Here is a 13,191-nt window from a genome sequence, read left to right on the forward strand (position 1 = left end):
AGATCTGTCATAAAAGTAGAAGGAAGTGACTCAAATAAATTCAAAAATCCTCATTTCCCGGATGATTGCTGAACGCCACAAATACCATTTTTGCTTCAACTCTTAGCCCTGATAAATTAAACATGGCGAATGGCTAACTGGTTATGTCTTACCTAATTAGAGGCCGGATCCACCACGTTATAATTAGTGCTGACAGAATGCCATTTATATCTACGAGATACGCAGCTTTCCTGGTGTGACCGGGCGGAGGGTATGCAAATCAGCGCCAGACTTAATTGCGTTGCGAAGGCCGTTGTTGTGGACGGCAGGTAGACGGCTGAACTTCTTCCATTGGTTAGTTTCATCATCATCATCATCATCATCAGATTTTCTCATATTTGTACATCAAATTTCATTTGATTAGTTTTATATGATTACGTTCAGTCCGCCGGCATCGACAGATTGCAATCGCAGTCTCGCCCATCACAATCTGATCACTCTCTTGATTGGAGCGATACCAACCAATAACAAATCCCAATAGATGAGGGAACATGTCTCGAAACCTTTCTCAAGAGTCTGTTCTCCAAGATCTGCTGTTTTAGTTGTGGGTTTGTACAGCATATTATTCTTATTATTATCTTGTCACCTGTGAATGATTTACACTACTGCATATAATCATGTAATCGCACATTATATTCACTGTCAATCGTATGAGTTTTCTGATGTCTATAATATAGCTGGCTGTTTTTTTTGTATAACGACATGGAAGTAGTCTGCTTGTTATTCTTTCTTTTTGCAATTTAGTTTCAAATGGAATGAGTCAAAACAAAATGTTGATTTATATGGGGGCTATTGCTATTTGTTGAATAGAGATGTGTCACTTTTAAAGCAGCAATCCCACGTAACGTGGCGGGCTGGGCCGGGGGGCAGGGTGCCATGTGCCCCCCGGGCCGCGGTGCAGACTGTGTCTCTGTGACACAGACTGCACCGCGTGTGTAGCGCTGACCGGAGGGAGTTCGGTCAGCGCTACACAAGTGACAAACAAACAACCGCCGGCTCCGGGAGCTGTGTATTTGTTGTAAGCAGCAGCCAATGAGAGTCTGTCAGACTCTCATTAGCTGCTGCTGCGCCCAGTGCAGGAGCCGCTCCATCTTCCGGCTCCCGCAGTGGGCAATGGGAGAGGCGTCATGACGTCATATGACGTCTCTCCCATAATGCCCGGGAAGGACAGATGGAGGAGCGGATGGCGACGGCGGGAGCGGGGATTCAGGTAAGTGGTTTTTTTTTTTTTACTACGCGTGTCTACTGGGGGGGGGGGGAGGCTGGCACTACAAGGGAGAGACCACTACTTGGGGAACCACTACTGGAGGCACTGCAATGGGGGGACTACTACTAATGGGGGCAATACAAGGGGGGGGGGACTACTACTACTGGTGGCACTACAAAGGGGGAACCACTACTGGACTGGGGGCAATACAAGAGGGAGACCACTACTGGGGGTACTACAAGGGGGAGATCACTACTGGGGGCACTACAGGGGGGGGCACTACAAGGGGGGACCACTACTGGGAATTATAACTGGGGGCACTTCAAGGGGGGGACTACTACTGGGGGCACTACTATTACAAGGGGGGACTACTACTACTACTAGGGGCACTACAAGGGGAGGGGACAACTACTAGGGGCACTGCATAGGGGGGAGGGGACTACTACTAGGGGCACTACATAGGGGGAGGAGACTACCACTGGGGGCACTGCGTCGAGGAACCACTGCTGGGGGCTCTATAAAAAGGGCAATACTGGGGGTACTGCATAGGGGGGAGACTACAACTGGGGCCACTATTTAAGGGGCACTGCATAAGGGTTACCACTATTGGGGGCACTGCATGGGGTGTGGACTGCTACTGGGGGCACTATATAGGCACTGCATAGGGGGTACCACTAATGGGGGCACTATATAAGGGGCTTACTACTGGGGGCACAAGGGACACTGCACAGGGGGGACCACTACTGGGGGCACTGTATAAGGGGCACTGCATAGGGGGATCACTACTGGGGGCACTACTGGAGGCCTGCATAAGGGGATCCTCTCCTGGGGCACAGGGGGGGCACTGCATATGGGCACCACAACAGGGCTGTTCCTAATCTTTATTTTTACTTTACATTAATCCCATATGGACCCGCCTCCTCCCTGGAACACACATGTTCTTCGGGCACCCTGGCTACACGCTACCCCTCTGCCAGGGCCGCCTGCATGCATTTGCCCCCCAGGCTAAAAGTTGCCAGCCAGCCCCTGTCCACGTTGCTGTATTTTTATTCTATAAATATAAAGTTAAGTACCCTTTTAACATTGATTTGATTTTCCTTAGCTGTCCTACGAGTCACAGTCTCCTTTTCAAAATCTCACTGGAGGTTGCAAAGTGTGGCTGTCAGATACACAAAATAGACAGAGCTCAAAGGGGCATTCCAAAGCCTCTCTGTTCAGTAAATAATATGCCACATGACTCTGGTTTCCATGGTAGTCACCTAAAACTCTGCTGAAGTATAAATCATTAATAGCAGCCTGAAGAAACAAACCAAGTACAAGTAGCCTGCCACAGTGTTTTAGGTACACAACAAAACACAACTCATTTTTATTATAGGATTATTGCTTTAAACCTTAGCTACACTTAATGCAAAATGTTGTTTCTCCCAATCCTATAGGGAGTCCTTCTGTCTGTGAATTATTTCACTGCCGTTAGTGCTAAGTCGTTAAAGGAAGGCTGTAAGATCAATATAGCTTTTATTTTATTTTTGTGTAGTGCCATTCCCTGTTTTCAGATTATATTCCACCATCAGAACAGAATGGTGTTTTTTAATGAGGATGAGCATGGCTGTTAATCCCAATAACCAGCGTACGCCTGTCTTCTGCGACTGGGGGCGAACATTGATGTTGAGTCTTTAGTGGATCAATGTCAGGTTCTTTAACGGAGATTTGCAGCTTGCTTTCCTTCAGCACCTGTACAACAAGTCACGAGTCGATTCCTTTAGGAGTGCTAAGGAGTAGAGACGAGCGGATCTCCACAAGTTAAATTAGCAGGACACTTCACGGAATGCAATTAATAGAAAATCGCAGCGCAAAAACAAAGTTGGCAACCAAAGTTGTTTCTCTTTTCCTTTATCAACCGATCATTAAAAATAAAAAAAATGTTAAACCCTCGATCAATTGCTCAAATTTTGGCATAATTTTTCCTTAATAGTTTATAAATAAAGCAGACAAAACAGGACATGCTATGTATCGTCATGAACTTGGGTTGAGGAGCTTCAATGAACTTGGTGTGACACGTATAAGCCTATTACAAGGACAGATGAAGTACAGGAAAAGATGAGGACCTCCAGTGAAGTAATTGTCATGAAACATCTTAAGCCATCATTGGTGTAGCTGTGGATCATTCAAAGAGCACATACAGCTCTGATTTGTCTCTAACATCAGATGCTAGGTGATGGTACCAAGATGGTGGCATAGCGAGCTATGAGCTGGTTAACATCCTAAATGCAATCTTTATTTTTTCCTGATTTTTGAGACATTTACCGTCCAAAATCTATCCTCTTTAAGCCTGATATGAACTCATTATTACATCACACATTTCCCATCAAACAAGCGGAGTTTATTGGTCTGGCTTTAATTAATTTGTGTAATAACCCAGTTAGGAACAATGGCTAATTGAGGCATTAAAAAAAAAAAAAAAAAAAAAACTTTAATGATCAGTTAAAAAAACAAAAGAAAAGGAAACACTTTTGCCAGCCGACTTTGTTTTTACGCTGTGACTATTACTTTGATTATTTTAATGAGGCCTTTTCTTGGAAATGTGAATTTTTTTGCGCAAATGAAAGGGGCAAGCAGATGGCAGTTTGGCTGAGCAATGATTCATCCGAGGTAGATCTGATTTAGCTGAAAGGAAGGGGTACCTATGCTGGGGTCAGCTCGGAATAATCGCAGATCTGAAAGCGTGTTGCAGTAATTGTTCATTAGGGGGAAGATAACAGAACATAGAGTTAATGGATGAACATTCTCTGTGGTTCCCTACGACAAGTTAATTTGCAAAGTGGTGGTGACTTCTTAAAGGGAATCTTAGAGAAAAAAAAAGAACATAACTGATTTAATTATACATGATAGGAGCTTAATGCTGGCAGATTTGTAAATTATTTCATAATGTTTGTTTTCTCAAAAATTAAAGAGCTACAGAACAACTGCTTGTGTGGAAGAAGCAGACACGTTGCCGGTGAACAAGAATGTTTTGGAGCCAAGAAAGAGCTTAATAATTTGAAATTAAGACAAAAATATTTATTTTGAAACCCCTGTGTCAGGGCCCATATCTTACTGATAAGGAGTGTTTTACTATTTGATTATGGTAATGAGAACTTTTATTCTCTGTTTTAATCTATGCAGACGCAAAAGAGTGTTATAGCATGCATTAGTGGTTTTAGAACAGTGTAATTTGGAATATACTGTCGGGTCTATTTATTATTATTTAGACGCTGAGACACGGGCTCTGCAAAGAACCCACCTCGGCGAAAGCTAAAATGTACAATGATAGTGTAAGTAAAGTGATAGTGTAAATAAGGTGATAGTTTACACTATCACATTACTTACACTATCACATTACTTACACTATCACTTTACTTACAGTACACTACAACATTATCTACACTATCACTTTACTTACAGTACACTACAACATTATCTACACTACCACTTTACTTTATACCAGTGGTTCTCCAACTCGTTCCTTAGGACCCCACACAGGTCACAGTTTCCAGGATCAGCCAGCAGGTCCACAGGTGTAGTCATTACTCACTGACACAGTTTAAGAGATCCAAAGATGGAGCTAATTATTTCACTTGTGATTCTGTGAGGAAACCTGGAAAACATGCACTGTTTGGGGTCCTGAGGACCGAGTTTGAGAACCTGTGCTTTATACTATCACTTTATTTACACTATCACTTTACTTTATACTATCACTTTATTTACACTATCACTTTACTTTATACTATCACTTTATTTACACTAGCACTTTACTTACAGTACACTATCATTTTACATACACCATCACTTTACTAAAGGTGCCCATACACGGTGCGATGCACCATGTAGGGCGACTGCCGATCCGTCAGTAGACGGATTGTGCTCTCACCGCTGACAATCGTGCGGTCCCCGCTGACCGCACGATATGCTGGCTCCCCCCTCCACCATCTGAATGGGATCGTACATAGCATTCCAGATCAGATGAACCTGCGGGAAGATCTGGGGATGCGATATAAGATCCCGCGGGAGAGCGCAGCACGATATCAGGTAAGATATCGTGCCCATACACGGCACGATATAGCACCTATATCATGCCGCGTATGGCCACCTTTACACTAGCACTTTACTTACACTAGCACTTTACTTACACTATCACATTACTTACAGTACACTATCACTTTACTTTATACTATCACTTTATTTACACTAGCACTTTACCTATACTATCACTTTACCTACACTAGCACTTTACTTACAGTACACTATCACTTTACCTACACTGTCACTTTACTTTATACTATCACTTTATTTACACTAGCACTTTACTTATACTATCACTTTACCTACACTAGCACTTTACTTACGCTATCACATTACTTACAGTATACTATCACTTTACCTACACTATCACTTTACTTTATACTATCACTTTATTTACACTAGCACTTTACCTATACTATCACTTTACCTACACTATCACTTTACTTACACTATAACATTACTTACAGTACACTATCACTTTACCTACACTATCATTTTACTTACACTAGCACTTCACTTTATACTATCACTTACTTTTGGGGTTGAACCCGCTTCTTAGCTTGTGCAGATGGTAGTTACTGGAGAGGGATCATAAATGCGTAAATGTAGCCCAAAGGTGACAATGGGATAATGCCATATGAAGATAGTGTTAGCTATACAGGCTTAACTTTTTTGAGCTAGGTAAATGGAGCTTTTCACAGTCCCCATAAAAAGCTACGGGGACTACTTCTGCAAGTGTTAAAAGGAGGGTCGCAGTATGTATCTCTGGTATTTGCTCTTGAACCCCGTTTTTAAATGGCCCCAATACTCTAAAATGTGGGAACCCTATTAATACAGCCGTCTATGGGAAGGGGGCGGTGTTACCAGGGGCGTATCTGTAATGGGTGCAGGGTGTGCGATGCACACGGGCCCCTGTGTCCAGGGGGCCCCACACCGCACACCCATAATTTCTAATACTTACTTCTCCGAAGTCCCACGTTGGCTGGAGAGGCGCGTCACAGAATGCCTGGAAAATGGGCGACGTGGCCATTTTTTCCAGAGTTTTGCGCATGCGCAGTAGGTAAATCGCTGGGAAAATGTCAGCAGCACCATTTTCTCGGAGTCTACTGAACCTGTCAGTGCGCCGCGGCCGCTGGAGAGAGAGGAGGGGGCCCCGGACAGTGAGTGAGCACGGGCCCTCTCCTCTCTAAATACGCCCGTGGGTGTTACGGCATTTGTTTCCTTAAGAAGTAAGCCATTTAGTGTGTGGGGTGGCCTTTTGTAGAAATATGACATTGTGCAGCAGTGTAGCGAGCTATTACGAAAGTGTAAAAAATGAGCTGTTCCGACATGCCAGAAAAGGCAGGACACAATAGGAACCTACGCAGCTACTCAGCAATATATATATATAAAAGCTTCGGCACAGCACTTTCTCTTCATCACAGTTTCATTATTTATATAGATTTTTTAAATTCCTATTGTCTGTGTCTTGTTCCCAGACATAACAATATCAGCATCACATTTGCACATGGAGGTCATATCTATTTCACCACCTACTGTTTGGAATCTGCCTTGCAGTGCACAGCCAGGATTATGGTACCCGATGCCTCTCCCTCACACCTCCCCAAACCTTCATGAAGATAAATAAGCTCAGAATCCAAACAAACGGACAAAATAAAAAAATACATTTCTCTTCTCATAGTCTTCAAAGTCCTCAGAACTCCTCCAGGCTCTCTCTGGCCTTTCACAAATGATGGTGGGTACCTCTAGCTTAGGGTGTGCGCTTGTACCAATTAACCAGCCCGTAATGTGTTAAGACATGCAGAAAATTCCTGCAGGTATTTGAGAGTCCCACGGATCATGTTCCAGTGTTCCAGAGGAGGACGCACAATAGCGTCTTTTATTCTCCAGATTTTTTTTCATATGGCCAGGTTTATATCATGGCTTTCCCACAGATATGATCCGATCCCTGCCGCAGGTCTCTGCACGTTCAGCCGTCACGTCAGAGACATCCCCAGGCCAGAGCTCCTGGTTGAGGTTTGCTGAACATGCCACTGATACTGTGCTACAGTAGTTGGCTGAGGGCAGACTTTGTGCCTGGCACCAGTCCAGTCTCACGATCTGGCTGACTTACCCTAGAGTTAAACAAGTGTCAGCCGTGCCGCTGAGGATGGAAGAGCAGGCCGCTGGTACACCAAGCTTCATTCCTACTCTCCAAGTGACCCCAGTTTTGAGTCGTTCCCTTTTTATTTAGTTCCATTCATCTTTTCCTTGTTTCCTTTGTCATCTTTTTTTTTTCGGATCTACATTGTCTCCCTAAAATATTTGGCTCCTACATATAAAGGGAATTTAACTTAATCCATTTGCCAAGCTCAGTTGTTTGAAGTACATGGGAATTAGAAAGAGTTGCAGCAAAACGTTGCTACGTTGTGTTTTGCGGTGGGACAGACCACTTCCCAAAATGACATAATGACAGCCACCGGGACCAATGCAGGGATGAACGCCTCTATGTGGCTGGACTGCCCCTGCCTGTACGGCTGGCTGCATAGTTGGCATCATAATCAGTGCGCCTGTTGCACCAGCCCTATCCTTAGTGCAAAAGATGCGTCAGGAAACAGGCGCATTTATGCGTAAGCACAACAGATTCTCTCTGAACTTAGGGATGGACATCGGAAACCGATGGTTATCCACCACTGATGTTCCCGATCTGATGGAAATTATTTTTCCATTGTAATGCGTGTTTTCGATAGTTGCCAGCCATCAAATGCAGCTTTCCGATGGCCATTCCGATGGCTGAAGGGCTTGTATGCAGCTGCGGACACTCGCAAGTTGTGTACACAGCTGAGCTGATGTGCGCATGGGGTTCCCGACTATAGATAGACAGTAATTAGTTAGACAATGTCTAGATAGACACCAGATGTTAGACAGTCAATAGTTACACAAGGATAAAAGTTCGACATGGAAAAAAGTCAGACACACTAAAGTTAGACATGTAAAATAGTTCGTCAGGTACAAAAGGTCGACAGGGTCAAAAGTTTGACATGAAAATGATCGACACAAAAATGGTCAACTTTTTTTTTTTTTTTTTTAGGATTAGGGTTAGGTACTTACTGGAGGGTTAGGTACTTACCCCCACAGGTAGGGTTAGGCACCAGGAGGGAGGGTTAGGGTTAGGCACCAAGGGGAGGGTTAAGGTGAGATTAGGGCTACATTTTTTAAAAAAATTGTCGACCATTTTTGTGTCGATAATTTTCATGTCGAACGTTTGACCCTGTCGACCTTTTGTACCTGTCAAACTGACTTTTGTCTGTGTCAAATTTTTTTCCTTGTCTATCTATTGACTGTCTAACATCTGGAGTCTATCCAGGCATTGTCTAACTAATTACTGTCCCTTATACCACACTCGTGCACATGCGCGAAGCTCCGACTACTTCTGCACATGCGCACATTGTAACCATCGATGACTATACCATTGAATGATTTTGATGCAATGGCTAGTAGCCACTGCATCACTTGAGTTGATGTCAGAAGCCGGCAACCATTCGATGACTGGCTTCCAATGTCCATTCCTATGTGAGCCTAGGTAAGATGTGAAGGCTCTGGTACAGCTCAGTTACACCTCCTCAGCCGCATGTGGAGATGCACCTGAGATGTGTATAACTCTGCATCGCCCCTAGTTGCGAGCACTTGGTTCTGGAGTATGCGCAACACGAAAAAATGCAAAATACGCCCAGCAGACGTACTCAACACCAGCCCCTCGCGTGTCATCTGCCCCCTTCGCTAATTGTAAGAAGAGTCTTTGTAAGCACCCCCAAATATTAGTAGCACTGTTGAGAGGAGGGAAGATTGGCCACGTTGGGTGCAAGGGAAGTTTATAAGAGCCCTGTAGCGTAGCATCCACTCTGTCTGTTTTATACCTTGTAGAGTTTAATGGCATTTGTAGATGTATATATAGTATATTAAGACCCCCTGTGGGCCCCTAATATACTGACTTTGGAACCCTCCATTTGTAGAAAAACCAGAACAGAAAAACAGGTTAGAGCAATCTGAGCCCCTCAGTGATGATTGGGATCTAGGCAGGAGCCTAGGTTACATTAGGGATGAACTAGCTATGGTAAATTGCGCTTATATAAGTATACCCCCATATCTAGTGACACGGGCAAAGTTACATCTGTATAACAAGTTACATATACTGTTCCACTTTATTTTTCAATTAAAGTTCTGGGTAAATTACTTCTGCACAATCTCATTTATTGTTCCATTCTCAGAAGCCATACCTTCCAGCTTTCCGGATTTAGAAATTGGGACAATTTAGGCCAGAGGTTCCCAAACGCGGTCCTCATGGCTCTCCAACAGTTCAGGTTTCAGAGATATCCATGGTTGAGCACAGATAGTTAAATCAATTGACTGAGGTACTATTAAAGTCACCTGTGCTTAACCATGGATATCTCTTGAGGACCGTGTTTGGGAACCTCTGATTTAGACTATGACCCAGTTATGGGCAAACCATGTCCCAAAGTGCTGAAACCTCATCCAATATGGGCACAGTCACACACCTGTTCCAATAATGCACTGAAACTTGCCACTGTCCCACAGATATCAGGAGCTATTAAGCTGCCATATTGCTTACTCAGTCAACATATTGAGAATTATCATTGATACATTCCAATGGAGCACTGCCTCCCGGTGGCAAAATTGTAATGCTAAATACCATTAATATAGGCAGCAAGTAAAAATCTATTAAACTTATATCATTTCCATTTGGCTATGTACAATGCAGTGAGGGTCTTCCTGACCTGGGAGATGTGAGCTGGGGTATGACATCAGGGGTTAGATTTATTGAAACTTCTTTAAATAAAAAAGTAGATGAGTTGCCCCTAGCAACCAGTCTAGAAAATGATATCAACACCTCCACTATTCCTTAACGACTTTTTGTCCGACCGCCTGATACATCGTTCACCTGCACCATTCACCCTCCAGCTGTGTCTTTCCATCTGTCGTTCATGCACGGCCTGCGGAACAACCCCGATGTCAACGCGCGGGAGCGCGCATAGTGGCAAATGCAGAGGGGTTTCCGGTTGCCTGGAAACCCCCTCCCCCATCCCACACCATGACCACAATTTTAATAGTAATATAATAGAATTTTACTAGTGCTGCATGTTCTTCTCAGTATCACAAATGTATAAAGATCCACAGGCGGTGCTGATTATTTCATGTGTCAGCCAGTAATAAATACACCTGTGCACCAACTAGGAGATCTGGAAAACATGCACTGTTAGGGGTGCACTGCTATAGACTATCAGTAGGGTTAATTACTGTATAATAAATAATACACTATCCAGTGCATAAGCAGACCAATATGTACATAAATGTCCAGGGCAGTGCCAGGTTCTTCTGCTGCTCGCCCAGGCTCCCGGACTTGCCCCAATGCTCTGGAATGGTGCCCACATCTGAAATAAAAACATTCAGCTCGGATAGGATGGCCCTACTACCCATCTAATGGCTTCCTGTGATCGCTGGTCCTTTATATGCTGGAATTATGACACACAATACACTTTGTATGATGCATATTAAAGTTGGTTTAGTGCACTCTTCATGTACTGGCCACACTTACTCTTATATCAAGCATTTGGAACCCCCCCCTCTAGAAATTCTGCGTTTGAAACTGAGTGCGTACACAATAGATGATCCAGACGATATGTCGGTCCTATTCGCCATATGGTCTGAGAAACTACCTAGTGTGTACCCAGCATTAGGCACTGAGAAGTCTGTGAAAGTGGTCAAAATTGGAATCTCACATTCAAGGTTAATCAGTCGGTGTTTTTAAAAATGTCATTATAAACTTTCTAACATTGTCTAGTCCCTAAATTCCAGGGACAGACCCTACCCAGGTTTTCAAGACTAGTCCCTGGAATTGTCCCTGTTTTTCGACATTGATCAATTTCTTGTTGTCAGGGCCTTGCAAATTCATCGTTTTGAAAATAATATAAAAATCATGTATAAATAATAATAACACTGCACCATTAGAAAGTACTGCACACATGGCATAAATAGGAGGGGATAGCTGTGCACTAGGACCTATGTAAATGGCTTGTGATGCGCTTAATTGCCATTACTCAGGAGCAAAGGGTCCCTGGACGGTAATGCCGTAGTGTTGACAACTATGGGCCTAATTCGGAGATGTGCGCAGTGCTGATATCTTCACGGTTGAGCGATAAATCGGTAAGCTGCGCTGGTCAAGGACCATTACCGTAGTTGCTTACAGCGACTTTTTACTCGCAGTGTGATTGACAGCCAGCGAGCATTTGGGGGAGGTAACGGGGAGAGGTGGCAAAGAGCAAAGGCGTGTCGCCACCATTTCGCTGCGTCGCGATCCTGTACGCATTAAACACGGCTCCGGCATCTTTGGGATGCCATTGGGTTACTCAAGAGGCCGATTATCGAAGGGTCTGCGACCGACGCTACATCTTTCTATGCAGATATTCGGATTTGCGCAGCCGCCAGTGGGCGTCTCAATACAATCCTCGGCGACTGCGACATTTGCATATTTCCGCACAGCAGCTGCGATGCCATTAGCGTACATCTCTGTATCAAGCCCTAGGCCTGTGTGTCTCGATGTAGGTTTCCGTCTGGTCACCGCGGCACAGCCTGAGATATGGCCCCGATAATCCAGCTCTCTCAGACCTTTCCCAGGAAGAGTTTTCCCTGCCCTGCAGTCTCTTTAGTTTATCTCTTGACCTCATCGCAGCATAGACAAAGATAAAACAGCTCACATTTATTTAAGAGGAGAATAGGTTTTGGATGGATGAAAAGCTTCTGAATTACCTCACGTTTCAGTCGGTGCAAAGACCTGGGACCCTGCTCCAGCCAATTCCCTCCGACCAGTAGCTAATTGCAGAATCATTCTTTTAATGTTTTCGTTCGTTCGTTAACCCTTTCTGTATTTTCTGTGCTAGAAAAACAGGAAATAAAAAAAAAAAGGGATTTACCCGGCTGTCTGATTAAGGTACCCCCATGTGAGAACACATACCCAGTTAAAAGGGCCAGTATAGTTTCCCATTATTATCCTATTCTATGCTAAACATTTGGATATGATTTTCGTAGTTACCATCTGTCCCTTATTTCCAGAGACAGTCCCAGGTTTTGAAGAGTAGTCCCTGGTACTGCTTTCCCCACCTATGCTGGGATGCAAAGGTGGGGAAACCTCTCAGAACCCTTGGGACAGCCCCCAATGGACAACTATGTTAAAAAATTCCAGGGAAAAAAAATGAATACCCCCAAAAAAGTACATTCATTTTGGGGACGAAATAGCACAAAGTGTGGGGACAACTTCAAAAACTAGCGAATACGGTTCTGGGGGTGCTCTAAGAAGGGCTCAAGTGTTTTTGGGATTGCAGGGAGGAATTTCACTTTTATTAAAACTCCACTTTAGAGACAATAAAAGATTCTAGCACCCATTTTCGGGTACCCCAAATTTGGCAGGACAACTTATTTTCTACAGAATAAACTGCTTAATGCCATTCTTCACCACTTGTGTAAAGACGCTAATTATAGACTATATAAAGACACTAATTAGCGACTATATATACCAACTTAAGTACCCCAAACAGTTTTATTAGGACTAATCGGGCTCTACAACATTGATCCCCCAATGTTTATGCATCTTTTGAGGGAGGGGGGGTTCAGGATGATTTCCCTGATTCTGACACCACTTTCCGCCAGATCTGACTTCGCGTGTCGCCGTTTTCGCGTCTTTTGGAATTGAATACGGCGAATAGCGGGGACGTGCACGATAAGTTTCTGCGTTCCAAAAGGCGTGATGTAGGCGAGAAGTCCGGCAGGCGGAGCCTTATTGCGGGTACAAAACTAATTGAATACCGCCCATACTGGGACTTGTAGTACTCCTA

General features: G+C 44.0%; 1 protein-coding gene and 1 long non-coding RNA gene across 2 annotated transcripts in view; one reads left to right on the top strand and one right to left on the bottom strand.

Moving 5' to 3' along the window:
- Nucleotides 1-13,191, top strand: part of KIRREL1 (kirre like nephrin family adhesion molecule 1) — a 237,487-nt gene that overhangs the window by 67,396 nt on the left and 156,900 nt on the right. The gene's annotated exons all lie outside the window — the stretch shown is intronic.
- The window catches only part of LOC148502598 (uncharacterized), a 168,960-nt gene continuing 167,886 nt past the window's right edge, over nucleotides 12,118-13,191 (bottom strand). Inside the window, exon 3 of the long non-coding RNA XR_015870001.1 lies at nucleotides 12,118-12,236. This is a non-coding gene — a long non-coding RNA (uncharacterized LOC148502598). The remainder of the gene's footprint in view (nucleotides 12,237-13,191) is intronic.

Source organism: Taudactylus pleione, unplaced genomic scaffold (assembly GCF_031769625.1).
Source record: "Taudactylus pleione unplaced genomic scaffold, aTauple2 ptg000490l, whole genome shotgun sequence".
Taxonomy (NCBI): Eukaryota; Metazoa; Chordata; class Amphibia; order Anura; family Myobatrachidae; genus Taudactylus; species Taudactylus pleione.